General features: G+C 44.0%; 1 long non-coding RNA gene across 5 annotated transcripts; it reads left to right on the top strand.

Annotated features, from left to right (window-relative positions):
• Positions 1-1,951: 1,951 nt before the first annotated feature.
• On the top strand, positions 1,952-26,050 carry LOC146889377 (uncharacterized). 5 transcript variants are annotated; one of them, XR_015736804.1, is made up of 5 exons: positions 1,952-2,290; positions 5,958-6,067; positions 13,861-13,985; positions 15,334-15,526; positions 16,359-26,050. It is a non-coding gene; the product is annotated as an uncharacterized LOC146889377 (long non-coding RNA). The 5 variants fall into 5 exon arrangements; XR_015000064.2 differs by lacking the exon at positions 5,958-6,067 and having other exon boundaries at positions 1,960-2,290; XR_015736806.1 differs by lacking the exons at positions 1,952-2,290; positions 5,958-6,067 and having other exon boundaries at positions 13,505-13,985; positions 16,359-21,443; positions 21,805-26,050.
• Positions 26,051-26,962: the final 912 nt, after the last annotated feature.

The following is a 26,962-nucleotide window of genomic DNA, read 5'->3' as shown; positions in this document are numbered from 1 at the left end:
GCTAAACCAATGAGCTTCAGGTTCAGTGAGGAATACTCAAAAAACTGGGGTACAGTAATGTATTAAAGGTACTTGAAGTTGATTTCGGACTTTTAAGTGCATGTGTACTCCCATGTATATGTACATGTGTGCTCTCATATATATACACGTGTGTTCTCATGTATATACACGTGTGTACTCCCACGTATGTGCACACAGGTGTACTCTCATGTATGTGCACAGGTGTACCCTTAACTATGTGACCAGGAGTACTCTCATGTGTGTGCACAGGTGTACTCTCAAGTGTGTAGACAGATATGCTCTCATGTATGTACACATGTGTACTCTCATGTATACACACAGCTATGCTCTAATGCATATTCACAGGTATATACACAAAACAAAACTAAAGACAACCAGAAATATTTCAGCTACATTTTTTATTTATTTATATTTAATATCTCTATTATATATGAATATATTGTTTATCTATTCATGTCATTTAATATGTATTTTATATTTATTTCCTTAAAATTTTATTAGATTCTAGAAAACTTTCAGAAAAGCACATATAAGAATACAATTCAGCCAGGTGGTGGTGGTGCATGCCTTTAATCCCAGCACTCTGGAGGCAGAGGCAGGGAATCCCTGTGAGTTGGAGGCCTGCCTGGTCTACAAGAGCTAGATCCAGGACAGCTAGGACTGTTATGCAGGGAAACCCTGTCTCAAAAAACCAAAACAAAAAACAAAAAAAAGTACAGTTCAGGGAGCTATAATAAAAATCACATGCTTGCCATAATAGCAAAATATCTAACATTATCAGCATCCAAAACCATCCCTTTGGGGCTGTTCCAAGACAATAATCATCCTGATTTCTAACTTCATGGATCTGCTCTGCTGGTGTGGGAGCACTGTATAAACAGAATCAAAGAATATGGACACTTTTGAGTCCTTGAGGTATTTTATTCAAAAATACAATTCTCTCTCTCTCTCTCTCTCTCTCTCTCTCTCTCTCTCTCTCTCTCTCAGTGTTTTCTCTTAGTTCCCAATACACACGATTGCACACCATCAGTTTCTGCTGATGAATGCTTAGATTATTTTCATTCTTTGGCAATCACAAATAATATTGCTGTGAATCCTTGTCTGTATCTTTTGTACCTGTATATAAATTTGTATCACATATACCTGCAAGTATATTTACTAAATTATCAGTATATTTACTCTATTTATATACTATATACATATACTATATACCATATATAAATATACTATATCAGTATATTTAGTATATTTACGAAATTATCAGACATGCATGCTTGCACCATTAGGAGTAAGCACCAAGCACTCTCCAAGCTGTCTTTGAGAACGAATGCAACCCTCAGGCAGACCCCATTTGGATGCACAGGACTGTCCTCCAGCGCACTTCCACAATGCACCACAGTGTCCTTAGTCAGCAACCTGCAGCAGGGCTTCATTCATCCCCAATTTTTGTAGCCTTAGTCTTCATAAAACACCCTGGACAGGCAGCTTGTAGCATGACCCTTAATTCAAGCTAAACACTACTTCTCACTGGTAAGTGGAGGCCATGGCACAAATTGGATGTGCACAATCAGGGATAGGCACCTCAAGCACCCTACTGTTTTCAGTCTCAATCTCAATCCCCAGGTTAAGCTTCTGTGACCCAGGTGTGTCCACTGTCGTCACAACGACGTTTTGGATGCTTGTGTCTCTTCTCCAGTGTCATGTTGAAACAATCCTCAACACAACAGCATTAAGAGAAGGTGTTCTAGTCGGTGACTAAGCAAACTCGGGCTCCACCCTCCTGCCCGTGATTATATCTTACAAGAGGACTCCTCCCACCCCTCCTGCTTCTCTGCTGGTCAAAGGCTGCCTTTCACAGGGTGCTGTCAGACTACTCTCTCTGAGGGAGGCATCACTTGCCAATCCCCACCCCTGGCAATCAACTGCTGGCATTTGGTTTCAGTAGGTTGCCTTTTCCAGAAAGACACATACATGGGCTCAGGCAAAACGGGTGTGACTGTCTTCACTCAGCATTACCCGTTTATGATTTATTGGCATTGCTGTATGTATTACATGCCATAATATTGTAGGACTCGGCACTCATTCCTCTTTATTGGTCAATAATATTCTTTGGTGTAAATAGAGTCCATTTCTCCGTGCCTTCATTTGACAGAGGACATCTGTGTTTCACTATTGCTTAAACTTCTGGAAACATTTGCAACTGGGAAAAACAAGTTTTCCATTCACGTGGATAGACGCCTAATGACCGCACTGATGAAGAAGAGAACAGGTAGTGATCTATGTTTAACTCTGTGGGAAACACTGAAACGCTTTCACATGACTGTAGGATTTTTGTTGTTGTTGTTTGGTTGCTTGGTTGATTTTGTTTTGGTTTGCTTTGGTTTGGTTTTGGTGTTGGTGTTTTTCAGACGGGTTTTCTCTAAACCCTCCTGGAACTCACTTTGTAGACCACTGGCCTTTAACTCACAGAGAGCCACCTGCCTCTACCGCCTGAATGCTGGCTTTAAAGGTGTGCACCACCACTACCTGGCAGAAGGACCGTAGTGTTTTTATCCTTCCGGGAACCTATGGCAGTTCCGGTTCCCACCTTTGGCAGAGTTTGCGACACACTGTGCTCCAACTTTGGCACTTTGAATGGGCAGTGTGGCTTGTCCTTGTGGCTTTAATTGGTTTTCCCTAAGGACTAAGAACACTGAACATCTGTCATATATGTTATCGGACACAAATTTCTTTGGTAATGTGTCCGTTAAGATATTTATTCATCTTATGTGGTTGTTTGTTTGTTTGTCTATTTTGGTTTTTCAAGACAGGATTTCTCTGTAGCTTTGGAGCCTGTCCTGGAAGTAGCTCTTGTAGACCAGGCTGGCCTTGAACTCCCAGAGATCCACCTGCCTCTGCTTCCTGAGTGCTGGGATTAAAAATGTGCTCCACCATCGCCCAGCTTGGTTGTTTGTGTTTTTATTGTTGCTGAGAGGTGTTTGGACATTCTGGATGTGATTCCTCTTCTAGCCATGTGGTTTGCCCCTGCCCCGTGAAGTTCATGGCCTTTCTCCATGCTTCCATGTTGCCTGTGTTGTTCAGGTTGGCTTTAGAGTCACAATTCTCCTGCCTCAGTCATTCAGGTGGCTGGGAGTACTGTTCCCACGTTGCACCCCGCATTTTCATTCTCTTAAAAGAGGCCCTTTGACAGAGAAAAGCTGTTTCGGTTTTAAAGTTTTTAGTTTATGTTTTTGCCTGCATGCACCACATGCAGGTCTGGTGCCTGCAGAGACCAGAAGAGGGAGCCAGGTCCTCTGGGACTGGAGTTACAGACAGTTGTGAGCTGCCATGAGGGGGTTCAGAATGAAATGTGGGTCCTCTGAAAGAGAAGCCAGTGCTCTTAACTATGGAACCCTCTCTTTAGTCCAAGTTATTGAATTTAATAATTAAATTCAATCCATCTGAACTTTAAAAATGCATGGATTATGCTTTTGATACCACCTAATCTGTGCCAAGTCAATCAAGTTAGAGGCTGTTGCTGTAGGAGAATGTTCTTGTGCCCTGTGAAGATTTCTCACTCATATTGGTTTAATAAAACACTGATGGGCCAGTAGCCAGGCAGGAAGTATAGACAGGGCAACCAATCTAGGAGAATTCTGGGAAGAAGAAAGGCTCAGTCTGCAGTCCCAGATGCAGGGAAGCAAGATGAAAATGCTGCACTGAGAAAAGGTACCACCTTTAAAAATGCATGGATTATGCTTTTGATACCACCTAATCTGTGCCAAGTCAATCAAGTTAGAGGCTGTTGCTGTAGGAGAATGTTCTTGTGCCCTGTGAAGATTTCTCACTCATATTGGTTTAATAAAACACTGATGGGCCAGTAGCCAGGCAGGAAGTATAGACAGGGCAACCAATCTAGGAGAATTCTGGGAAGAAGAAAGGCTCAGTCTGCAGTCCCAGATGCAGGGAAGCAAGATGAAAATGCTGCACTGAGAAAAGGTACCACCATGTGGCTAAACATAGATAAGAATTAGCGGTTGATTTAAGTTGTAAGAGCTAGTTAATAATAAGCCTGAGCTAATAGGCCAAACAGTTTATACTTAATATAAGCCTCTGTGTGTTTCTTTGGGACTGAACAGTTGCAGGATCATACAGACAGAAACATCCACTTACAGGCTGTATTTTGAAAAGATTAATAAATCTGGCAAGCTTCTACTTGGATTAGACAGGAAACAGAGAAACTGTCAATGGAAATAAAGGAGAATATCTCTGTGGATCCTCTGGAAGAACATTAAGAAGTACATGGATAATTTGGCGGAACTAAATTTATCAAACTAGGTGTAATGAGCACATTTTTCTCAGAGATGTAAACCATAAGGGGAAGCTACTGTAACAACACGGAACATCATAAAAGCAGGTGTGTTTCTCACTGAGGTTGTATTCCCATAAACCTTTGCTCCCCAGGACACCAAGCCCACACGCTCTCCCTGCCAAGTTCTGCTACACTCAACTATGAAATAATGCCACTTCCTGACACTTAAGAAGGAGGGGCACTTTCAAATTTAGATCTTGCTTCCAGCATCGTTATCCCAACTCCCAACCCCAATGAAACTATCCTAAGTAAAGAAAATCTTAAGCCACTATCCACAGCATAGATACAAATTATAAACCATTTTTAAAGAAAATACACTTCACCAATGCATCTAAAAGCACAACACTCGATGGCCTACTGTGCTTGTGCTGCAAATGCAAGTTTGGCTCATGAACAGTCAGCTGGGTAGGGATATATATGTGTGTGTGTGTGTGTGTATGTGTGTGTGTGTGTGTGTGTGTGTGTGTATGTGTATATGTATATATGTATGTATGTATATGTGTGTATGTATGTATATATATATATATACATGCCTGCAATCTGAGCGGTCGGGGTACAAAAATAAGAGAACTATAAGAGTTTGGGTTGCGGGGCTGGAGAGATGGCTCAGTGGTTAAGAGTATTGCCTGTTCTTTCAAAGGTCTTGAGTTCAATTCCTGGCAACCACATGGTGGCTCACAACCATCTGTAATGACGTCTGGTGCCCTCTTCTGGCTTGCAAACATACACACAGACAGAATATTGTATACATAATGAATAAATAAATAAATAAATAAATATCTTTTTTTTTAAAAAAAAAAAGAGTTTGGGCTGGACAGGATATGGCACCTGTGCCTTAAATCCCAGCAGTAAGGAGACAGAGGCAGATGGGTCACTGAGAGTTTGAGGACAACCTAAACAATACATTGAATTCCAGGCCAGACAAAGATACATGGCAAGAGAAGAAAGAAAAAGACAGAGAAAGTCAACATAATTCACTACATTAACAGAATAAGAAAGAAACACAGTATTTCTCGATGGATGCAGAATAAACATTTGACAAGAACCAATAACTATTTAACACTGTGCTAGAGAATCCTTCTATCAAAATAAAACAAAAAAACACAATGCTTAAAACTCTAAATGAAATATAAAAACAACCCTTTTCATTTTTTTTAACGTGGATCTTATGCAATGTAATAAAAGTTGCTATACTTAATGAAAACAATAAATGAGAGGATTTATTTTAAGGTACAAAAGTGGCTTTAAGAATAAATCACAGGGACACACGGGGAGGCTCGTTTAGTAAAGGGATTGGCATTCAAATGTTAACATCCGAGTTCAATTGCCCAGCAGACTCATGAGGAAAGCCCGGTTTGGGACAGGAGAGAGGGCTCAGCAGTTAAAGTCCTTGCTCTTCAGTGGAACAGGAATTGATTCTCGGCACCCACATGGTAGTTTACAATAATCCGTAATCCCAATTCCTGGGCATCTGAAGCTCCCGTCTTACTTCCGTGGTACCAGGCACACTCATTGTGCACGAACATCTATGCAGGCGAAACATTCATACTCATAAAACATAAAATACACCTTTCTCTTCTTAAAGTCTGGGTTCCTGGCACACCTGTGATTTTTAGGATCAGCGAGGCAGAGACGGAAGAATCCTCAGGACCTGGTGGCCAGTCACCCTCTCATAGATAATGGGTTTCAGACCAGGTAAGATCCTGTCTCACAAAAATATAAAGTACCTAAGGAATGACACCCAGGGTTGGCCACTGGCCTCCACATACATGTCACATACATGTCACATACACGTGAACACACACAAATCAATTCCATTTATCTATATAATAGACAGTGACTGTCAGAAAATTAAAATTTATAAACACCCTTGATATTGTATTAAAATAGGAAATATTTATGGTTTGAGCATGTACATGAAAACAATATAAATTTAATGAAAACCATATAAATAGAAGTGACCTATGATGTCAAAATTCTAAGATGTTGTTACGATGTCATTTCTCTCCTACTTAGATTAAGCATGATACTTACCAGAGTCTCAACAAGTTTGTTGTAGTTGTTGATAAACTGATTTTAAAACTCATGAAGCGACTGAGAGTCTAGACTGTCCAAGAAAACTTACCAGCGTTAGAGGACAGAGACTACTTGACTTCAACATTGACCTCCGTGTTGAAAGAGACAGCCATGGAGTGCAGTGGACTGGAATGGGAGTCTAAAAATACACTCACCTCCACACCTGCATAACCCGCTGATTTTTCAGTAAAACTCATTGCTTCAATCAAATATCTGTTGCTAAAATGAAATGCTTGAAGCTGGGTTCTTTATGTAAAAGAAGGCCATTGAACTCACCATCTTAGTGCTAGGAGTGTAAACAGCATGGTGCTGGTGAAGACCCCACAATGACAGAGTGGGTGTGGAGAGATTACCTGGGAAGACAGGGAGTGAAACAGGGTAGGAACTGATCTTGGTCTTCTATTGCAATCGGCAGTCATGCGAACTAACTAGGTTTCCCTAAGAGTGGCGTTCATCCTACAGAAGACAACATTCTCAATGACTATTACCTTGTATTAGGTCCCATCTCTCTCCTTTTTTTTAAACTTTATTTAACTTTATTTCATGCGCATTGGTATAACGATGTCAGATTCTCTTGAACTGGAGCTACAGACAGCTGCGAGCCGCCATGTGGGTGCTGGGAATTGAACCCGGGTCCTCTGGAGGAGCAGTCAGGGTTCTTAACCACTGAGCCATCTCACCAGCTCCTAGGTCCCATCTCCTAAAGGTCACAGTACCTCCCACATTTACACACTAGGAACCAATCATCTAATCCACAGATCTCTTCTGAAGAGAAAGGAGAGACTTCTCAAGATAGGTGCTGACGTAATAGACACTCGCGTTTAAAGGTGAAATTTGATTCCACCTGATACCGTCTGTGTTTCACTCAAAGTTAGTCCCAATATAACCACTTGTAGAAAAACATTTTAATCTGATGCATTTTCTTTTTGTTTATTTGTTGGTTGAGATGGTCTCTCTCCATAGCTCTGGCTGTCCTAGAACTCACTATGTAGACCAGGCTAGCCTACAATGCATGGAGATCCACCTGCCTCCTGCCTTTCACATGCTGGGATCAAAGGCATGGACCACCATGCCCAGTGTGGTAAATTTTCTTAAATAGATTGTAAAAATATAGAACATAGGAGAAAATAATAAACCAGGCCATTAAAAAAGCAAAAAGTTTTGCTTCTCAAAACAAAATATTACAAAAACGAAGAGGCAAGATTGGAGAAAAGATTTTCAGTGCAGATTCAGCCTATGACTTGTACCTAAAATATGATAAGCGCATTTATAATTCAACAGCAAAAATAGATTGTTGTGTTAGCATTGTTGAAACCTGCCTGGGATGCTAATATGCTTCTATGGAGTAGCACATGGAAAACATGGGGGGAAAAAATCTTTATTCTGTCTTCAGTCAGCAGGATTGAAAAACAGCTCTCTACTGAATTTAGGATCATTACAGGGTGGGGCTTTAGAGAAAAAAAATAAAGCAGAAACAAAGCTTTCACTGTTAAATCCCAAGCTATCTTTTCATTATTGACGATGAATAAATGATGCGATATCAATAACTGAGTAATTATTTAGGTAATATCTGTTGGTGCATCCCTTTCTGAAAGAGTGGTGTCACGGGACACTGAAGAAATGGCCTTTGCTATCGTCTGTGTCTGCATCACATCCGGGATCCCCTGGCCGCCTGCATTCAGGCAGAATGCTTAGTCATCCCAGGTGTTAGCATTTTCAGGGTCCCACAGCCACGCATGCGCCACCAGCATTCAGGCAAAATGCCGAGTCATCCTAGTGCCTTACGCCCTATGCAAACTATGTGCATGTACAGCGTGGCCGTGTATTCTATACACATGCATGGCGTGGCTGTGTAAGCCCCTATATGCATGTGCTGGACTACTTTTAAAAGCGGACACACCCGCCCCACTCCTCTCTTCAGACACGTTTCTTCCAGACAGGTCTGCGCACCCCTCCTTTCCCTTCCCCCACTCTTAAAGTGGGCTTCGTTGTATATCTTGTGGTCTATTCTCATGCATGGTGACACCCGCCATGATGGACTGGCTGTGGTAGCTAGGAACTTATACTCTCAACTCTGCAGGTGCAGTTCAGAAACCTACTTGAAGAGAAGTACTTGGCCACATTCAAACAGTCCTCTTTAAAATATTCTGCCATAATTTCACACGTAGTAAGTCTTTGGGGGATAATTAGATATGGAAAAGAGATTTGGGTCTTAATGTTTCTCTCAAACACTTTGGGATAGGAGTCATTTGGTCACTGATTGACTTACTCAGTCAGTCAACCAAAACAGAATTTATCAAGCACCTGTTTTATAACTCACATAGTGTGTATCAGTCACGTCTCTGCTGCTATGATGGAATGCCGTGACCAAGGTAAGAAAGCATTTATTATGGTTTATGGTTCCTGGGGAAGAAGAGGCCATCGTGGCACGGAAGTGAGGCAGCAGGCAGAGAATGGTAGGAGAACAAGAAGCTGAGAACTCACATCTTACCCTGCAAACACAAAGGAGAGAGAGAACTGAAAATGGCCTTGAAACTTTGATCCCTTGAAGCCTGCCCCCTCCGTGATGCACTTCCTTTAAAACCTGCCCCCAGTGATGTACTTCCTCTAAAGCTTGCCCCCAGTGATGCACTTTCTCCAAAACCTCCCCCCAGTGATGCACTTCCTCCAAAACCTGCCCTCCAGTGATGTACTTCCTCTAAAACTTGCCCCCTAGTGATGTACTTCCTCCAAAACCTGCCCCCCAGTGATGTACTTCCTCTAAAGCTTGCCCCCCAGTGATGCACTTTCTCCAAAACCTCCCCCCAGTGATACATTTCCTCCAAAACCTGCTCCCAGTGATGTACTTGCTCTAAAGTTTGCCCCCAGTGATGCATTTCCTCTAACGCCTGCCCCCAGTAATGTACTTCCTCTAAAACCCACCCCCAGTGATGTACTTCCTCCAAAGCATGCCCCCCAGTGATGCACTTCCTCCAAAACCTGCCCCCCAGTGATGTACTTCCTCCAAAGCATGCCCCCCCAGTGATGTACTTCCTCCAAAGTCTGTCCCCCAGTGATGTACTTCCTCCAAAATCTGTCCCCCAGTGATGTACTTCCTCTAAAGCATGCCCCCCAATGATGCACTTCCTCCAAAGCATGCCCCCCAGTGATGCACTTCCTCCAGCAAAGCTACACCTCCCCTAACCTCCTCAAGCAGTACCACCAGCTGGAGATCAAGTGTTCAAAGGCCTGCACCTGCTGGGGGACACTCTCATTCAAACCACCACACTGGTCTAGGAGCCGAAAACATAGCTGTGTATCAAATAGACAAAGTCTCTACTCCTATCTAACATATCCAGAGGATATGTAAAACTTGTAGCCCAAATATTATTACATTTAATGAAATGTTTATCAACTCTCAGGTTACTATATTCCCTAGCCATAAAAGTAATTCCTTTTTTGAATGTTTAATACTTTTAATTATGTATGTACACACACACACACACACACACACACACACACGAATGTTTGTACAGTTGTCTCTGGAGGCTAGAGGAGGGCATCAGATCCCCTGAAGATGGAGTTACAGGTAGTCATGAAGAAGGTCACCCAATGTAGATTCTAGGAACCAAACTCAGGTCCATTACAAGGGCAGTATACATATATCCTTAACTGCCAGAAATCTCTTCAGCTTAGATTATTGATTACATAAATGAAGATACCTTTGTAATCCTAACTGTTGGTATATTTACCATGGTAGTCATAAATATACTTTTAAAGATATTTATCTTTTAAATCAATTAAATTGAATTGTTCCTTGCTTTTTTCACTTAGCAATACTGTGTACCATGAGAACCTTTTCCTGCCAATGCATTTGGATCCAATTCTTCCCTTGTAATGATGATAGAATATGCCACTATATGTGGACTACAATTTACTTATTCTTGTGATGGTCTGTTGCCATACAAAGGAGTTCCACACTAGCCCAGAATGAAGTATAACAAAGGTTTATTTATTAGGGGGTAAACTCACAGAAAGAGTAGCGATCTGCAATTTTCTGTGTGCACAGGGACCTAGAACCAAATCCAGCAGCCAAAAGGGGCCCCCACACACTTTATATTTATGTTCATAGTACATGAGATGATGCCCAAAGTGGGTCAGTATCTTAAAGGCTCTTAGCTGAAGGAGTTCCCACAGCACCTCCCCGTTTTGTCTAAATAAGAGAATTCTAAGCCTAGTACAAAACTATACACAATTAGAACAAATATCAAGTAATAGGATTAGAATTACAACCAGCAGGAACAACATCAAGCTAACATATACTAAATGTTTCAATAGTCATCCTATCCTAAGGAGTCTTACTCTTACATAAAAATGGCTAGGCCAAGTCATGAGAAAAAAGTAACTACAGCTATCTAGTCTTCAATCCCATCAAAGACCTAAGAAGGGAAATAATATGACTTGAGTAAACAGGAAGCGCGATCAAGCAACTTTCAAAAGGTGCAAGAAATGACAGAGACAATTGGCTACCTAGACAATCACCCAAAGCTTCATTTGCATTACCGGGGCAATCAACTTTGGCAAAAGCCTAGAGTATCTGACAGACCATTTTCAAAGGCAGAAAATTTTCAAAACAGTTCTTACCGTGTCTTGGCAAGGTTTGGCAGTCTTTTTGCTTATATTCTGCTTGTCCAGTCTGGGCACGATGCATTGTGTCAGTGGCTGAGGCAGTGGTGGTTCTTTGCCCAAAGGCCAGTTTTGTCAAGAAGAAAACAAGCTCCAAGTGGAGTTTCTTTGGTGCCCAACATATATTTCAATACTTTGCATTGATATGGATCTTGTTCTATTGATACATATTTAAGGTTGATTTTGTTATACTGTATATATGTATTTTTGCTCTTTAAATGTGCAGCTCATTTAAAAATGTAATGTATGATTAAGAAATACAGATTGATAGTCATATATAATAGTCAAACTGTAGTCATATTAGTTAGGTTTTATAGATACCCAGAGATATATTTCAGTTAGAGAGATAATCTTTAACACTTCAAAGACTTACAGAATATGGCATTTGAAATGTTTTAAGAACTTATACTTTTTTCAACAGTGAGACATGTCTGCTTCTTGCAACATGACTTATTTCAGAGAGGTTGATGGGCATTGAAGAAACTCATTATGGAATTTGCCTTCAGTGTGACAAGGATAGCCATTTGGGCAAGAACCTGCTCTTGCCTGGACTGCTTGATGGTATTCTGCATGAACTGGACATGCAGGACCCACAGAAAAATAACTGCTAAACTTGCCAAAAGAATGTGAGACAGTACTTCAGGATTCCTGCTCCACCAAAGAAACTGCCAAACATTCTGAAGGACACAGAAGAAAGTGACTGACAAACTGCCAATTTAGGCAGACAAGATCTTCAAATTTCCTGTTTCATGGAAAAGTCTGCCTGTAGGCTGAATATGGATGCCCTAACATTACAGAAGAACTTTGGGTGACTGTCCAGGCAGCAAGATGTCTCTGTCAATTCTAGAACTTTGGAAGTTGCTTACAATGCACTTCCTGTTTACTTAGGTAATATTATATCATTCTAGGGTCTTTGAAGAGTTGAAGACATATAATTATAGTTTTCCATAGTTATGATAAAAGAGAAATTATATATGAAACTTTAGACTCACAAAGATAGGATAGATGATAGAGTATTTTACTTAATTTGCCAAATATAAAGGGACCAAATATTGTCATTGTAATTCTTGCTTCATACTTGTTTTGTTTTATGTAATTTTACTATGTTAAAGTTAAAACATTCCTTTTTATTTAGACAAAAAGGGGGAAATGATGTGGGATTCCCCTCGGTATGCTGTGAATAGGCTTTATTAGCATTGGTTAATAAAGAAGCTGCTTCAGTCTATGGCAGGGCAGAATAAAGCCAGGCGGAAAATCTGAACAGAGAGTTATAGAGAGGGTAGGTGGAGTCAAAGAGATGCCATGTAGCTGCTAAAGGAGAAAGATGCCCACTGGAACCATACCAGTAGATCACAGCCTCGTGGTGATACACAGATGAAAAGAACTGATTTAATTCAAGATGTAAGAGCTAGCTAGAATTACACCGGAGTCATTGGCCAAACAGAGTTATAATAACTATAGTTTGTGTGTGATTATTCGGGTCTGAGCAGCCAGGAAACGAACAAGCAGCCCCCACTTACGACAGTCATTAGAGTTAATTTTTGATGTTTTCACTATGAACAGATGTTTTAGTGTTTTAAGAAGTCCTCACTACTCTTGGGGGTTTTCAGTTCACATTATGGGCGAGAGGGAGCCTGACTTTCACTGTGTCCGTGGACTAGGGAGATAAAAATTGCAGTTTAAGGGTTATGGGTGCCACCAACTGAGGACCTGACATCTCGGAGAACAGAGATGCAATTTATTTCCAAGACTTTAATTCTGAGGTGCTGCACACTCAGAGGAAAGGCTAAGAACCCTGGCAAAGGGCAGAGAAGAGAGCAAAGTCTCACAGCCGATGCAGAGGAGAGTTTGACGGCTGCCCCTGTTCCCTTTCTTTCTCCTTTTGTAGCAATACCAGGAAGAGAGCCTGGAACGCCAAACCAAAGCCTGGCTGCTGGCAGAGTCTGCAGGGGCTTTGAGTAAGGCAGTGATTAGCGGCTCCCGAGGCTGCTGCGTCAGCCAAAGGCTCTGGGCCATGGCCACCAGCGGTCATATATCCGCAGCCACAGAGCCGGAGCCTGGCCCCAAAACTTAAATTTCCCTGAGCCACTATGGGAGGATCCTGGAGGCTCTGATGCTCGTGAGTGGTCAGAGCTGGCCCCTGGGGTGTTAGAAGGATGAGTCTAGTGGAAGACGGGAAGTGGAGAGAACTCAAGGATGGGGATCAAGCTCCAGAGCGCCCTTCCTTCCTAGGAAAGAAAACATCCAACCAGAAAATTATAAATACTAGAGGAGGCTAATGGGGGGGGGCAAAGACAGGAGAGGAGGTTAATGGGGGGCAGGTGTAGGGGAGGAGGGTAATGGGGGGACAGGGACAGGAGGGAGGGTAATGGGGGGACAGGGACAGGAGAGGAGGGTAATGGGGGACGGAGCAGGGACAGGAGAAGGAAGGTGTTTCCTTTAGGGCTTATTTAGGCATCCAAGTAGACATGGCCTGCAGGCAACTGGGACTTTGCCAGCTGAAAAAAGGAAACTCAGCAGAGAAAATCTGATTGGTCACTATAACACTAACAGTGGTGGCCGGAGCCCAGGAAGGGCCGGCTGGCTCTCCCCTTCTCTATGGCTGCAGGACTGATGTGGTGAGAATGCGCAATTCTTCCCATAACCCAACAGCTTTCGGAATGAACTTCAAACTTACTTCTCTATAACTTTGTGCAATTGAGTCTACCATAAAAATATGTAAACTCTTATCTATTCTGGCCAATAAGATAGTGCAATCCAAGGAACACGTGGGTCTCCCTACTTACCAATGACCAAGAGGTCCCAGAAGCATGCAACTCCGTCTGAAGAGCAATGGAACGGGACACCACGCTGGCCTTTCTTCGCCATGGAGGTAAATGTGTAATGATTCATAAAGGATGTGGGGAAAGAGGCTCTCAGTTCCCATCTTCTCTTAGTGACATCAGCTTCCTTTTCTGCTGCTGTCAATAAACGCCCCAAACTTCCACTTCTAAACACCCAAAGTTACAGAGACAGGTTCAGGTACTCATGCATTCCCCTCAGGCACACCCGTTACCATATGTCTTTTTTTTTTTAATTTGCAGGGCTGAGGGTAGACTCTACGCCAGGTGAGCACTATGCCCCTGAGTTATAGCCTCTGTTTCTCCCCACCCCTCTACCATGTTATTTTAAGACAGAGTCTCATTAACTTGCCCAGGCTAGCTTTGAACTTGCAGTTTTCCTGCACCCTGCCTCCCAAGAAGCCGAGACGACAGGTCTACGCCACCTGGCCTAGCTTTATTATGACATTTTAATTGAAATAAAACAATTTGCGTAAAATACATTAAGTGTGAATACATGCAGCCATGTTTTACAAAAGGAATAGTTTACCCTTGCCGTCAAGCTGGAAGGAGGAAATTGCAAACACTGCTCTGGTTTTGCAGTCTAGGCTCCTCATGACACTAAGGTTACTGTGCAATTTAATCTAACAATTAAAAATATCCGCATTATGGGCAGGAAGATTGACACAGCGGGTACTCTGGCACACACATCTTTTGGTCTATATTTTTGCTATAGATTAAGAAGAAGATCATAGAATATGCATATATTCGGCTTTATTAACTACTAACTCCCAATTTCCTAAAGTAGTTGCACAAATATATACGTCCACCATCAGTATAAATAGATTTAATCTGACTTATGTATAGTTCTGTAAGACAGGCTCTCGCTGTGTGGCCAGGCTGGCTCAGCACTCACTTTATAGCCCAGGCTCTCCTGGAACTCACAGCAATTTCTCTGCCTCTGCCTCTGCCTCTGCCTCTGCCTCTTCTATGCTGTGGACAGCGGTGCAGGTTACCAACCTGTAGGGGGATGATAGTTTTTCTGAGTTCTCCTAGTACTCACTGTTACTGAATTTTAGCCCCTCTGGTGAATGATCTCTTTGTGGGGTTGGTGTACTTTGCCCTTTCATATACTTATTGGCCATTTAAATATTCTCTTTTACAAGGACCTTAAGGCCCTTTTCACTTGGCCTACTATTTGGCCAAGCGATTTTATTGTGGAAGGTCTTTGTTGCTTGTACATATCCGTCTGTCCTTAGTCAGATACATCCTGCAAATGTCCCCTCTGTGACTTAAATTTGTATTCCCTTATGTAGGGGAGGAAAAAACTCTACAAATGAACTTCAGTGTGAAGCAGTAGTCAAATCTCTATGTTGGGGTTTCCTTTTTCTCTTCCCCTAGCTTCCGGCTCTTAAAGGAGCATCTACTGAATGTTTTCAAACCGTGAAAGTTGTGAGTTCTTAACCAAGAAAGGTGCTTCTTTAAAACACCAGGAAGTGATTACAAAGTATCCAGCTGAAAGGGGTTAGCAGAGACGTCGCCATGATTTGTCTTGAAGCAGTATCTACTCCTACAAAGAGGCTGGCGCCCCCTGGTGAGCAGTGTGAGGTTTGCAGCAAATGCTGAAACCATCATCTCCGTATTCAAATAACTGAGAAGAATTTTCAGTAGAAGTAAACCCAAGCTCCCCTGGTTGGGTTCGGGCCAGACTAGCACGTATATGACAACATCCAGTAAGCTCAGAAGGGGAAAATGACTCTCAGAGCTAAATGAATGCCTGCGTGTCGGCAGCACGAGGTAAAACGGGGGTGGGGTAACTTCAAAAGCAGGGACAGGTGTCATTGAAGTACAGATGTTAGTCGTTCATTAAGGTTTGCTGCTGCTGCTGCTGCTGCTATTTAACCTCATTTTGGGGAAAGAATATGCAATTATTAACCACTCATCTTTATATTGAGTTAACACCAGTTTTCAATGAAGTTGTGAGTGTTTAACTCACGCGTGAAACCATCAAAATCCCTCATTTTTTTTTTCTTTTGAGACAGGGTCTTTCTATGTAAACCAGGCGAGATCCGCCTACTTCTGGCTCCCAAGTGCTGGGATTAAAGATAGTATGCACTACCTCGCCTTAATTCATTTTTCATGGCTCATGTTATGTACCTCATGGGTGCTAGAACACCGTAACCAGTGCAGAACACTAACCCAACGGTTTTGATTTCACTTCTTAATATCCGCTCATTCTACCACTTCCCTCTGCATCGGGGCTTACCAGTGAGCAATCACAGGTAAGAAAAGGACCTGGGTGACCCCCCCACTCTTTCCATACCACCTGGCCAAAAAAGAAAAATCATCAGTGATTCGCTGATACAGGGAAATAAAACAAATTATTCCAGCTGTAGGAGGGTAACCTCCTTCTCTGTCTTTCCTAGACCGCCATTGCCACCTTCACGCATCCCAAGCAAGCTCCGGTTCCTGAGGGCTGGCGGTAATACTTTGTCCTAAATATGCCCGTGTCAAGTGCTTGCTTTGCGTCTGCTGGAATGCTGGAATCGGGGCTGCTGTGACCCTGTCAGCTGACAGCTAGAAGGTGACACACACAGGGATACCGAACAGCTCTCCTATCTTGTGCGGGTACAGAAAAGAGACAGTCCAAGTATAATTTCCTAAGTTAAATCCAAGAGAATGCTCTTGTTCCGCGTTCAAAGGGCAGGAAAACACTGAATAACCTCCCCCCACCCCCACCCCCGAGATGGGAGGTACACGAACCGCACGGGGCCTTCTGATTCTGTTGAGCATCCAATGATCAAAGCCTGCTTGTTCTGTTACAACACAGGCAATCTCTGGATATAGGGCGAATGTCTCTTACACTTCGCAAGGTCACTAGATGGCAGCAAACGGTGACTCCTTCAGAGAATGGCTGGCACGCCTCAGGGCATCCTTACACAACTCTTGGTCGGTGGATTTGGATGTGTTTGCGGTTTGAATGCGTTTCAGAGCCCAGGGGTCCAGGCCATTAATTTACTTCTGTGGTCTGATGCGGTGCAATGTCACACTCTCACCAGCGGGGGCGCTATGCCTTGGCTTTTCATCATGGCAGACGGTAACAAGAAAAGTGTTTGAAATCATCTCAAGAGAACATAACCCTCCATCATGAATATGGCCTGGTCAGCCTAACATAAAGGTGTCTGAAGACAAACTTTCGGAGAACTTCAACATAGCAGTCACAGAGCGGTGACCAAGCATTGAGAACTGGGTGAGGAAACTCGGGAAGCCTGCACGGGTCTGAGACAGGCCAGAGCGCTGGCTTCTCGGTAAAAATGAAAACACGAAAAAGGAATGATGTAAACGTAAAGATGTAAACTCATGGTTACATCATCTTAGTGATGAAAACTCATCTAACGCATAGCGTGTTTAGGATGGGCATTGCCAACACAGTCTAGAAAAAGAAAGACGTCATTTAGCATCACGGGACTTTTAGTAGAACCAGAATTCTAGCGAGCTGAGCCCTAGCCCGAAGAAGCAAACCAACAAAATCTTTAGAGTGCTGATGGCGCAGAGGCAGGCCACCGGGATTTTATCTCACAGGGAACATTTTAAAATTAAATTTGAAAGCCGAGCGGTGGTGGTGCACGTCTTGAATCCCAGCCCTTGGGAAGCAGAGGCAGGTGGATCTCTGTGAGTTCGAGGCCAACCTGGTCTACAGAACTAGTTCCAGGATGGTCAGGGCTGTTACACAGAGAAACCCCGTCTCAAACAAACAAAATATATAAATAAGGAAGCCATCTAAATTTGAAGGTAGGCTAGCAAATCCTGTGCTCCTCCAAAGAAAAAGACAAAAAGATTCCGACGAGCATGCGTGTACGTGTGTGTGTGTGTGTGTGTGTGTGTGTGTTTAAAAACAACGAACATTCTGTTTCAGCCATCTTAGGACCAAGCTATTACTTGATGTTGATTTTTAACTTGTTGCCTTTAGTAACTAAGCCAACGGAGCGATAGGATCTAGGATGCCTGAGCCAAAGGCTCCGAAGGACTGTTTGCCTAGGCTTTCTGTGGGAAGGGACCACACTGCCACCATCTTATCGTCATCTGCGGGGTGGATCTGCCTTGGTCAAACCCAGACAGAAGAGCCAGCCCCCTCACCCAGCTCTGGGGCTGGGGCTGAACTCTGGATTGTGCACAAAAGCCTACAGCCATTGTTATTTGACTCTGTCTTGACTATGCAAAGCTAGGGCAGTACCACACGTTACGAACAAAAGCGATGATGTTTTTAAAAAGAAAGAAGGAAGGAGGGGACACACAAAAGAAGAGAAAGAGGAGCGAGGAAGAGAGAGAGAGAGAGAGAGAGAGAGAGAGAGAGAGAGAGAGAGGGAGGGAGAGAGAGAGCAAGGTACTTCGCGAGACTGTCTTCAAAGCTCTTTGTTTCGTGCCAGGCTTTGAGTCCACCTAGGAAAATACCTGCTGTAGCTTAGGTTTCCTTTATGGGAATGTTTTTCACCCTGTCAAGCCAGACTCCAGCGGTACTATTAACAACGAATGGGAAAGGCTACACTCTTCTCTCTCTCTCTCTCTCTCTCTCTCTCTCTCTCTCTCTCTCTCTCTCCTTTTCCTTCTCCTTCTCCTCCTTCTCCTTCTCCTTCTCCTTCTCCTTCTCCTTCTCCTTCTTCTTCTTCTTCTTCTTCTTCTTCTTCTTCTTCTTCTTCCTCTCTCCCTCCCTTCCTCCCTCCTTCCGTCCCTCCCCTCTTTCTTTCTTATATTTAGAAGTCATAGAAAATATATGTAGACAAAACTGGTGACAAGAAACAAATGTTAAAAATGTTTGTTGGAGGCAGGTCTGCATGTCTGGAGTTTATTCCTTCCTTCCATGCAGTGCTTTGGGAGAGGTGGTGGGGTAGGAGAGAGGTGCTCTGTTTAAAGATGCTTAGGGTAGCTTGCTCTGGTTGTGGGTACAGGATGCAGACATGGACCAGCTGCAGTGAGTTGGGTTAAGCAGCCAGGCTCCTTAAATGGGATGACTCAGCAAGGTCCCTTAGCCAGAGACTGACGGCAGTTTATCTGCCTTTTGAGCAGGGGATGTACACCTCGGAAGTATAGTTTGACACAAGAGGACCAGAGGCCAAGAATCTCCGAGATTTCTTGGCATTGTAGGAGAGGCGTAACTGAGCTGGCATTTGTCTGTCCCCTTTTGTTCTTGCTGGAGGAAGTCTGTCTGTCTGCTTACTGTCTTGACGGATGGCTGTGTTTGTGGCACTTTTAATTCTTTGGAGGACAAAGTGGACACATCCTGTAAGTTAGTGACTGGGTGTGGCTGAGGATTGGCTTCTGACTGTGAGGATCATGACATCTCCATGGTAACATGGATGTGTGATGGGGTGTCAGGCTGAGGCCAAAGCTGGGCAGCTCAGGTTCCCGAGAGATAGAGTAGTAGCCACCCTCCTATACCTGTTTCCAGTCTTCTATATGGCGAGAGTCTTGGGTTTTGGTTGCTCAGAAATGAAACTATCTTTGTTATTGACTTGGTTAAGTGACTTGGTTATAGCCAATGACAAATCACCCTGTGTTATCTTTCCTTTCACCTGCTTGTGGGAAATGCAGACCCCTATCTGTGAGAAAGGGGGCCCTAGTGTGGGGGTGAGGGGTAAAAGAAGCGTGAATCCATAAAGATATTGGGGCAGGGCCACCCCTTCTGCTCTGGACTATACCACTCCGCTTCTGCGAGAAACTGCTTCAGTCTTGTATAGCTGCTTGGGCATTTCCGCTACCTGCAATGAATGCTAATGCATACTGATCACAAGCGTGACTGAGACTTCAGCTTGGACATCCTCTGGACAGGAGACCCACTGCACCGTCTTAGGTGCAGCGATGTTTATACTTCCATCATCATGGCACTTCAGAGACCTGTAGAAGCCATGACAGATGCCGAAGGTGCCTTTCGGAAGTCCTTTCCATTGGCACCTACAGATCTCTCGGGGGGCGGGTGTGGTGTGTGTAACACAAGCTGTAACAATGGAGTCTGAAGTCCATGCTGAAGACTGACAATGTACAAGTGTATGAAAAATCTGAACAAGGGGATTAAGGAAGTGGTTCAGGTGGTAACGTTCTTTTTTTTTTTTAAGATTCATTTATTTATTTATTATCCATACAATATTCTTTCTGCGTGTATGCCTGCAGGCCAGAAGAAGGCACCAGACCTCATTATACATGGTTGTGAGCCACCATGTGGTTGCTGGGCATTGAACTCCGGACCTTTGGAAGATCAGGCAAAGCTCTTAACCACTGAGCCATCTCTCCAGCCTGGTGGTAACGTTCTTGTGCAAGAACAAGTACCTGAGTTCAGATTCCCATAGCCCAGGTAAGAAGGCTGGCGTGGTTGTCTGCATCTGTAACCCTAATGCTGGAGTCACAGACTGGCACCCAGGAAGAGATCTTGGAGGCTTGTCGGCCAGTCGATCTATCTGAGTGAGTGAACTCCAGTTTCAGTGAGAAACCATGTTTCCAAAACTAGAGAAGTGATTGAGAAATAAACCGAATGATGATGTTAATGTGCACAAGCACACACGTTTGCACATGCGTGCACACACACACAAACACACACACACACACACACAGCACCTCATGTGGTGTAAGAGGTCCTTCTGTATCTGTGTTGCTTTCATTGGTTATTAAAGAAACTGCCTTGGCCTAGTTGATAGGGTGGAGCTCAGGTAGGCGGGGAAGACAGAACAGAATTCTGGGAAGAAGAGCAGAGTCAGGCAGATGCCATAACTCTCCTGCCCGAGACAGACGCTGGTTAGACTCATGCTGATAAGCCACAGTCAAGTGGCGATACACATTAATGGAAATGGGTTAGATCAAGATGTGAGAGTTGGCCAAGAAGAAGCTAGATAGAATGGGCCAGGCAGTAATTTAACTAATACAATTTCTGTGTGGTTATTTCAGGGGTTAAGCTAGCCTGGCTGCAGGCCATGGCCCACTCCTTCTATCACACTCATGCTAATGACTGCCAGGCTCCTACGGATGGATGTGGAGCCCTTGGTTACTAGCTAGAACAAGAGATAAAGATGTGATAAGGGGGGAGCTGGTGGCTGGGAAAGAGAATGACAAGCGAAAGGGCTGGATGGAAGATGTATTAAAAAGTGAATACTGGCAGGCGGTGGGGGCTCATGCCTTTAATCCCAGCACTTTAGTCCCCTGAGGCAGAGGCAGGTGAATCTCTCTGAATTTGAGGCCAGCCTGGTCTACAAAGCAAGTTCCGGGACAGTCAGAGCTGTTACACAGAGAAAGCCTGTCTCCAAAAACAAAGAAACAAACAAAGTGTATATTGGTCTCTCATCAACTTGCAGAACTAGACATTGTGTATCCCTTTGGAGTTGTTGTTGGACCACGGCCACCCAAATGAGGTTCAGTCCATCTCTTTGTGACTTCTGACTGAAGCAAGAAGCTCAAACTGCCTTCCAGTGCTCGGTTACGCCCTGATCCGTGGAGTCCCCCTGCAAACCAACATGGAGACGAGTACCGTATGTAAAAGTAAAGCCCCTTTATTCTTACTCCACATGTCCAAAATATTGGCATAATCAGGGAGCCCTGAGCACAGTTGGGGTGTTATTTTTTTTATAATGGCAGAGGGATTTGTAAGATTCAAGACCCCAATTGAATGACATTTGTCTTGGGGTGCCCTGGTCAAAAGGAGATGGGTGTGTGCTAGGCTAAGGGACAACAGGGGATCCTACCTACAATAATCGGAACATTAGGAATTTCCTTTGGACGGTCTGTTCCTGGGTGGTGCATGGGTGGTCTCAGTCTGTGGTCTTTCTTGGAACCAGGTACTGCCTTAGGGTAAAATGAGACTCAGGCCTACCTTCCTGTTGGTCTCTACAGTGCCTGTCTAGGCAGGTGCACACCAAACTGTCCTGGGTCCTATACACCTTCTCAAATTCAGAAGATCGTGCCGTCCCGTTCAGAGCTGAGATGGAAGTATAGTGTTCGATCGCTGCCCAGTCCAAAGGATGATGAAATTTAGGTTGTTGGAGGACCTTACAAAGGCCAGCAGGTTGGCAAAATGGTCCAAGGGTACTGGAAGAAATACGTCAGCTACACTGAGTGAGCGTGTTGAGAAAAGGCTAACTCCATGTGGTCATCCACCCCAGCGAGGTGAGTATCACCAGGAGAAAGCTGGACAGAGACCACAAAGAGCTTCCGGAAAGGGGAGCCACGTCTCCACAAGTAAGAACAGAGAAGGTCAAAAGGAAGAAATGACCGAGAAGGGGCAGGAGTAGTGGCATTATAGGCAACTTCAGTTAAAAAAAAAAAAAAGAGGGCTGGAGAGATGGCTCAGTGGTTAAGAGCATTGCCTGCTCTTTCAAAGGTCCTGAGTTCAATTCCCGGCAACCACATGGTGGCTCACAACCATCTCTAATGAGGTCTGGTGCCCTCTTCTGGCCTACAGGCATACACACAGACAGAATATTGTATACATAATAAATAAATAAATATCTTTTAGAAAAGAAAGAAAAAAAGAAAAGAATACTGAAAAGCTAATTAATTTGTTAAACACAAGCATCTAGCTAAGCTTTAAAAACAAAAGCAGCAATTTACCACAGCGACCAATGTCTTGCAATTTTGCCTATGATTTTAAATAACATATCTACCGGCTTTTGAAATATAGTTCAGCGTGTTAGCTGCTAACGTTGAGCGTTGGGACCTGCTTCTGTAACTCTGGCACTCAGAAGATGGGAGCAGAAGAATCAGGGTCCAAGCTCAGCCCTGTGAAGCCATAGCTAAATAAAAGTAGCTGTTAATGTTATGTGACACAATAAAATAATTATGCCTATTAATAATTTGTCTAGAACGGGTGCTCAGATAAGCCTCATCCCCTGGTTTTCCAGCTGGGGACTTTAAACATGAACCGAAAACATAAATGCCTGTTATTGGTTTTTTTTTTTAAAAAAAATTTTATGTGTGTGGGTATTTTACCTAAATGAATGTCTGTATATCGCATCAGAAGAGGGCACCAGATCCCCTGGAGCTAAAGTTACAGATGGTTGTGAGCCACCTTATAGATGCTGGGAATTGAACCCATGTCCTCTGGAAGAGCAACCTGTGCTTTTTAACCACTGAGCTAAGGCTCCAGGCCCCAGTTTTACTGCATTGGAAGTGCACATGCTCCATGTGTTGTGTGTGTGTGTGTGTGTGTGTGTGTGTGTGTGGTGTGTGTGTGGTGTGTGTGTGTGTGGTGTGTGTGTGTGTGGTGTGTGTGTGTGTGTTGTGTGTGTGTTGTGTGTGTGTGTTGTGTGTGTGTTGTGTGTGTTGTGTGTGGTGTGTGTGTGTTGTGTGTGTGTGTGTGGTGTGTGTGTGGTGTGTGTGTGGTGTGTGTGTGTGGTGTGTGTGTGTGTTGTGTGTGTGTGTGGTGTGTGTGTGTGGTGTGTGTGTTGTGTGTGTGTGTGTGTGTGGTGTGTGTGTGTGTGTGTGTGTGGTGTGTGTGTTTTCTGACAGATGGTACTGGTCCTATTAGTGGATGAAGAGACTGGAGTCCAAAGAGGTTGTATCGCTTGGCTCCTGTTTTCGTTAGGGTTTCTCTCACTGTGGAAGGCACCATGACCATGGCCACTCTTAGAAGGAAAACATTCCATTGGGTGGCTTACATTTGCAAAGGCTCAGTCCATTATCCTCCTGGTACTCCATGGTGGCGTGGAGGCAGACACGGTGCTAGAAACAGATCTGAGCATCCTATATCTTGACTTGCAGGACCAGGAAGCGGTCAGTATCTTAAGCACAGGAGACCTCCAAGCCTCCCTCCACAGGGACACACTCCCTTCAACAGGCTCTACCTACTCCGACAAAGTCACACCTCCTAATAGTGCCACTCCCTTTGGGGGACCATTTTCTTTCCCACCACCACGGTACCTAAGACACACACGGTACCGCACACCTCGTGCCGTAGTGAATACAGCTTGTTTGGCTGCAGTTTCTCCGGTACCACGGTACAAAGAGGAGTAGAGTTTTATCGAGGCTTCTTTGGGTCCCCGATGGCCTTTGGAATCACAATAGCACTAAGAGTTATGCTGTCGATGTTTCTATGAGATCTTAAATCACTTAGTGACTACGTACCTAGGTAGGATTGCATGGTAAGAGGGATCAATTGATGGTTGTAATGTAGGAAACAGGATAGACAAAACAGCATTGCTCTGTTGTTCCTGCGTGCTAATTGGGCTTATTAGTGAACAAAGCGCTTCCGTTTGAGCAGTCAGCATTGCAGATGAGAACCCAGACACTGAGGTACGGAGATGACTAACAACGGGCAAGCAGTGCTGGGAGGAAGCAGCTGATTGGCTGAGTACCCTCAGGTTGCTAGGAGACGACTTCTTTTGGGCTTCTTTCCTTTCTTTGTCTCTTGTTCTGGGACCTTCTCAGTCTATGGCTCTGTACTCCTGTTAGTGTGATCCCAAAATTAGCAAGGATTCCTGCTGATGTGCAGAGGCGTCCACGTTAGGGACCTCAATGCTTCAGCCCCCTCGGAACGGCAAAGCCTTCTTTGGGTCCCGGTGAGAATGTTGACAGCGTATGCAGAAAACGCCCACCACAGCTTTCCTCCTCCACCATGTTTACATCCTAAAGATCCTACGTCCCTGCAGAGTCTGCTCCTACCAAGATTAACTGAGCCTGTTTCCCGGGTCAACTTTATATACTAAGCCTGCCTCCTTATGTATCTATACGCGATAGCTCCACTTCCCTGTTCAGCGGTCTGTGGTTTCGCCATTCACAGTACACCTTACCCCACCTCCGCCCACCTCTCTGCGCGCCCCCTTTTCACTCTCACATTGTCAGGGTTCAGTAATTCAGGCTGTGTGAGGATGAGGCACTTCCTCCCTACTCATCTCGAAGAAGACAGTCTGTCCTCTTCACAATTTAATCCAGTACACACATTCAAGACCTGGCTGGGTTTTCACCAAACCAAAAAGTTTATGAACTAGTATTTACCTTCACCAAGGGCAATGCACATTTCTCTGTGTTAGATTCAATTCTTAAATGCTCTGTTGCAGATGTGATTGTCTAAGACAGCAACGTTCTCTAGACAAAACTATAAACCATGTCTGTTGGTTGCAGAGGAGTTGCCAAAGAGCAATTTATGCCCAGGTCAGGGGATAGTGACTTGATTTTGATATGGCAGAGAGGTTCCCAAATTTTGTATGAGAAAAAGATGCTCCGTATGGAATATTCCTTTACGCTATGTGAACATATGTTGCTGTGATTGTTTTAATTAAGAAGTTGCCTGGACAATAGTGGAACAGGATAAGGTTAGGCAGGAGAGCCAAACTGAGACTCCTATAAGGAAGAAGGACAAAGAAAGGAGTCTCAGGTCTAACATAGAGAAAGCAAGATGTGTACAAAATGAGGTAACAAGCCATAAGCCAGGTGGCAAAGCATAGATAAGAAATACAGATTAGTTTAAATGTAAGAGTTAGTTAGTAATAAGCCTGAGCTATTGGCCGAGCATTTATAATTAATACTAAGCCTTTGTGTGGTTACTTGAGAGTGGCTTGACAGAAACTTCTGCCTACAACTCTAGATAATATTTATTAGATGATTTGTGTATAGGGGTTGTGTGTATGTGTGCATACATTTAGTATGTCCAGGTGCTTGCTTATGTGGGAACTGGAGGCCAACATCATGGTGTCTGCTGCTGTTGCTCCCTGCAATGGCTCATCTTGGTGGCAACTCAACTACATCTGGAAGTAACTACAACACAAGCAACTGGGCACACCTGTGAGGAACTCTTGATTGGATCGTTGGTGGGGGGGGAGACCCACCCCAAATCTGGGCCATGCCTTCTGTTGGCAGCCTATGTAAAAGGACTTGGAAGAAGGAAACAGTTTGCCTGCTTGCCCTCACTCCCGCTGGCAAGGTCATCTGTTGCGAAACATCAGTCATCTGCCCTCTGCTGAGGCAGTCCTTTATCTTGAACCTACTCCTTTGGGATTCCAGGGTAAACTGAAGACAACTGAAACATCCAGACTCATGGACCAGACAACTATTGGATTCTTGGGCTCTCCACTGGGAAACAGATACTGTTAGACTAGCTGGACCACTGCCTGTCAGCCATTCTAATAAATTCCCTTTATATATACGTGTTTTTCATTCCTGTAGCTCTGTTCCTCTAGAGAGCCTTGACTAATACGCTCTCCATAGTATTTTTCTGAGGCAATGTCCTAACACAGTTACTGTTGCTGTGATAAACCCTACAACTCAAAGCAATCTGAGGAGGAAATGGGTTTATTTCATCTTACAGGTTGCAGACAAATTACTGAAGGGAGTCAGGGCAGTGATTCGAGCAAAAGCCATGAAGGAAAGCTGCTGACTGCTTTCTCTAGCATCTGCTCGGCTGACATAGCTCAGGCTTATCTGCTGAGCGATGCTACCGCCCGCACTGGACTGGGGCACCTTACATCAGTTAGTAATTAAGAAAATATCCACCGGGCAATGGCGGCGCACGTAATCCCACACCACTTGGGAGGCAGAGGCAGGCGGATCTCTGTGAGTTCGAGGCCAGCCTTGTCTACAAGAGCTAGTATCAGGACAGGCTCTAAAGCCACAGTGAAACCCTGTCTTGAAAAAAACAAACAAAGAAAAGAAAAGAAAATATCCATACAACTATTCCCCAGGCCAATCTGAGTCCCCCAGTTGAGACTCCCCCAGATAACTCTGGGCTGTCAGTTGGAAGATGCAGCTAACTAGGAGACTGAAGTTAAAGCTCAACTGTGTTTGGCTAGGCTATCTGGTCAACCTCCATGGTCTATCTTGTTTCACTCACTCCAGCCCTGAGATCAAGGATATACAAGCTGCCATGCCTGGCTCGCGTGTAGTGCCGGGGACCCACATTCAGATTTTCATATTTAGACCTGTATCCACTGAGCCACCATCTGCCCAGCCCTTACTACACTATTTTAAGGACACATTTAGAATAATTTTTGATAGTGGTGATTATTCGACACCTATAAAAGCATAATTCTAGGAATAGATGTACATAAATTATCAGAAA

Source organism: Myodes glareolus, chromosome 27 (genome assembly GCF_982192425.1).
Source record: "Myodes glareolus chromosome 27, mMyoGla1.1, whole genome shotgun sequence".
In the NCBI taxonomy this organism is placed as follows: Eukaryota; Metazoa; Chordata; class Mammalia; order Rodentia; family Cricetidae; genus Myodes; species Myodes glareolus.
Note: the sequence above shows the minus strand (reverse complement) of the source record. Positions and strands in the feature narration are given on the sequence as shown.